Source organism: Microtus ochrogaster, chromosome 24 (assembly GCF_000317375.1).
Source record: "Microtus ochrogaster isolate Prairie Vole_2 chromosome 24, MicOch1.0, whole genome shotgun sequence".
In the NCBI taxonomy this organism is placed as follows: domain Eukaryota; kingdom Metazoa; phylum Chordata; class Mammalia; order Rodentia; family Cricetidae; genus Microtus; species Microtus ochrogaster.
In genome coordinates this window covers 27,673,720-27,678,274 of record NC_022024.1, presented here as the reverse complement: position 1 = coordinate 27,678,274, position 4,555 = coordinate 27,673,720, and positions in this window count along the sequence as shown.

Sequence of the window (4,555 nt, the reverse complement as noted above, 5' to 3'; positions counted from 1 at the left end):
TCATGGTGGGTCTGGCCACCTTGCCAGGTGTCCTGGGTGTACGAAAAGGCAAGCTGAGTAAACCACAAAGAACAAGCAGCATAGCTTGTTCCATAGCCTCTACTTGAGTCCTGCCCTGCCTTCCCTCAGTGATTGACAGTGATTAGGCTGTGTAAGCCAAATAAAGCCCTCGTCCCTGAAGTTGCTTTTTGGTTGGTGTTTTAGCATAGCAATAGAAAACATATTAGGTCACATGCCCGGGAGTAGAACGCTGGATCATAAGACATCTTCAGTCCCACCAGATAATGCAAAGCTTTTGGTTGCAGAATGCCATTTTCAGGTGTGTGACTTCTGTTTACGCTGCATTTGTTTAACTCTGTGAAGCTGTGTTACTGTGCCTGTCTAAAACACCTGATGGTCTAATAAAGAGATAAACTGCCAATAGCGAGGCAGGAGCAAGGATAGGCAGGGCTGGCAGGAAAAGAGAATAAATAGAAGGAGAAATCCGGGCGGAGAGAGCAAGGAAAAGCAAGAGAACAAGGAGAGGAGGACATCAGGGGCCAGCCACCCAGTCTGTCGTGGAGTAAGAAGGAAACAGAAATGCTTCTGTAAAGGTAAACAGAAATGAGGAAGATAAAAGCCAGAGGCAAAAGGTAGTCGGGATAATTTAAGATAAGAAAACCTGGCAAGAAACAAGCCACATTAAGGCATTTATAACTAAGAATAAGTTTTGTTATTTGGGAATTATTTAGTGACTTGGGAGTTTATTTGGGAGCTGGGCAGTGGGCCCCTCACAATAGCCAAAAGAGTAGAACATCACACAGCAGCTTTTTTTTTTCTTTCTTGTGTTGTATGGGTTTTGTTGTTGTTGTTGTTAATTTTCTTTCTTATTTATTTATTTATTTATTTATTTATGATTTCCGTCTCTTCCCCGCCACCGCCTCCCATTTCCCTCCCCCTCCCCCAATCAAGTCCCCGTCCCTCCTCAGCCCGAAGAACAATCAGGGTTCCCTGCCCTGTGGGAAGTCCAAGGAACCCCCACCTCCATCCAGGTCTAGGAAGGTGAGCATCAAAACTGCCTAGGCTCTTACAAAGCCAGTACGTGCAGTAGGATCAGAAACCCATTGCCATTGTTCTTGAGTTCTCAGTAGTCCTCATTGCGTACCAACGGCTGCGCAAGGAGTAGGTTCCAGAATGCCAGCTCACACACCAGGGACAGGTCCTGATCCCACAATGCAAAGCCGGGCCGTGGTGGCACACGCCTTTAACCCCAGCACTCGGGAGGCAGAGGCAGGCGGATCTCTGTCTACAAGAGCTAGTTCCAGGACAGGCTCCAAAGCTACGGAGAAACCCTGTCTCGAAAAAACAAAAAACAGTACCACCAAAAAAAAAAAAAAGTGGCTATGCCAGTTTACCTCCTCATCAACAGTTTGTAAGTGTTGCAATATCTTTGCAGTCCCACTGACGTTTGGTATTTTATGTATCTTTGTACCACCATGCTGTCCAAGTGCAGTTTTATGCTTGCGAATGGTTTTGCCAAGTTGCTCCTCACAGAGGTTTTACTAATTTATACTCCCCCTGGCAGCTTATGAACAGCTATATTATTTTTTTACACCTCAGTCAATATTGAAAGCAAAAATTATTTAGGACAATAGCTACACATATTGTTAAATTTGTGCACAAATCAGTTATACAAGAGCAAATATATAACAAAGTTGGATTGGTCAGTGTATTATTATCTCTTAATACCTTGGTGGGTGGGGGATTGTTTCTTGAGATAAGGTCTCACTATGTAGCCCACACTGGCTTGGAACTTGCTATCTAGACCAAGCTGGCCTTAAACTTAGAAACCTTCCTGGCTCTGCCTCCTGATATTAGGATTAAAGATATGTGCCACCAGGCCTGTTTCTTTGAAATTTTTTATTCCCCTTCCTCCTGCATGTCAACACTTGTCCATTTTGAGTATAATTTTGAACTTACGAATTTCACAAGTATGCTTTTTGTTAGAAATTTCACATTCACAACTTGGCTGGGGAGTCTGATTTTTAGGCAGCCCCTTTGCATTCAGATATCACAATAGTTTTTATTCTTTTCTGCCTTACTGTAGTCAATCATTTCTCCTCCTATAAAAACTTTTAATTTTCATATCTTTCCAATTTTAGTTTTTACATTAAACAAGTGAAAATGATATCTAATTTTAGGCTGCATTATTTGCTAGAGAAGCTATGTAGCTTTAATTTGTAGTTACCTATGTCTTCTAATATAAATTTTATCTTCATATAAAATTATAATGTCTATAAAGATCTAAGGCCAGACATTTAAGAGCAGAGAATCAAGCAATAGAAACTTTCCAGAAGGTAAAAAGTGTGACTCTGCAGAGAAAAAAAAATTAACTCTGGAGATCTTATTATTTCAATTTCTCAGAGGCTCTTTCACACCAATAATTGAAAGGGAACTGCAGATGTAATATTAGATTTTTGACAGAGTATCAAATTAAATTTTGTTTTCCCTCTATGAGACTTAGAAATTGTGCAGTACAGAATTAGCAAGATGTTTAAAAATAGCATTTACGTAATTGGACTTGATGTGAGTCCATTTCCAAATAGCCACACCGCGTTTGTCCATTGTCTCCAGTGATCTTCAAAGAATGCATTTTTTAAAGCTTTTATAATGAAGAAAAGTGTACATAAATCGTCTTTGCAAGGTCACAGTGAGTCAATACAAAGGTCAAGAGTAAAATTAGCTTTTAGTCTCTCATTATGGTCCAAAGCCTTCAAACCCCTGCAAGTTTTTTTACTTATTAGGAATTTAAGTGTTCCAAGGATGAAAGCCTTCAGCCAGCAAATTGTTAGTTAAAGACAAAACAAAAACATTAGCATTGCAAGTTTCCAGGGTGTTGAAAGCTAAGTGTTTGAATGCTAAAATCCTTGACATTTAAAAAGCTCAGGAGCCAAGCCTACCGAGAGCCAACTAACATGCAAATTATAACAATTTATTTCTCCTGGGCCTTGGCATACTTCTTTTGGCTGCCAGAAGTAGAGTGAGATATTTGAGATTCAAACCTTTTAGAAATGTGTGTAATTTAGAACTATAGTCTCCATGGAAAAATGTCCTCATCATCTCACTTCTTCCTTGCCCTATGAACTGACTGAACTTCACAGCCAATTTGGGGTTCGCGTGGACTACACATCACTCGTGTGTGTAAAACATCTATTGATTTTTATCAGATTGCCTTTCGCGTCCAGTTGGTGAGGTTTGGGTTTTCCTGTCTCATCTTCCAACTTCCCCAATTTCCTCCTAAGTTGCTTGGGTCAGTAATGAAAGTGTAATAACGAGAGGCAATGAATGAGACAGTTTTGAGTTCTTTCAAGGAATTTGGCTGTTAATGGGATAGAGGGGCTAAAAGCTAACTGTAGAGTTCTCGTTCTTTTTTTTTTTTTTCTCAATCCCAAAACTAAGTATGCTTGTAGGAAAAAAAAAAGTTTGCTTTTTAGTTTCATTCTTTGACAATATATTTTCTTGCAACCCTATATCTTACACTCAGGGGGCTTTTTTGGTTGATTTTGATTCAACCACCAGTCTACAGTTAAGGTAAAATACCTGGAAATTATCTTGAAGAGCTGAAATATAGAGGTAAACATTCCCCCCTTTTTTCCCCACCCTTTTCACAAATCCACGCTTGATTTGTGACTGAGACACCCTTACCGAGAGAAGTTTAACAGAAAACCATACAAATTTGTGTGATACAAGCTTCACGTGACCTGGGAGCCTTCATACATGAAGACTCAAAGAAACAGAAAAACCTATGTATTTTCATGCTTAGAAGTAGGGTGAAATGGGTGATTGTGTAGAGAGGTCGCTGGACAAAAGAACGTGATCTGATGTAATTGATATGAGTAATATTTAGCCAGGTCTGTTTAGAGCGCTATGTCCCTGAGTCTTTGGACACAGGGACAGTCCTTTTCTCTGAGACAAAGGCTCCATGACGGCTGTTCAGAAAGGGGAAGTTACCAACACTGTTCTGCTGTTTTCCTCAAATGCCAGGCCGCTATATTTTGGAGCAGCCTGAACCCCACAAGTAGGAGGATAGTAAGAAGTAGGTTGGCCGTGATCACTCCTGGATGTGATCTTCACTCTCATTGCTTCACTTTGGCTTCTTCCTTCGTTCTGGTCTTCGAGAGTAGGAGGAGCTACTGACCAAGTACCTCCTGTACACGGCTGAACTTACACGTGTCGGGATGAAAGATGTCAGTTCCCTTATCCCGCCCCCCCCAGCAGGAGGGGAGAAATACAATGAAGTCTGATACCAGGAAGTACTGCTAAGAAAATAAAAGTGTGCCCTGAGAGCCTCAGTAGAAGCATCTCTCGGATCTCCTGTTTCTTATATCCTGTTCTGATGCACTGAGGCCACTCTTGGATTGCCTTTTAAAAAGTCCTACAGACTATAGTATTTTCAGAAATGCAAACTTGGTTACACATTGTAGTAATTGGAGCAGTGGGCTGCTTCCCGCCACCCGGCAGCCATCACGGCTAGCTTTGCCCGAAATAATTACACGGACACTGTATTCTTTTAATC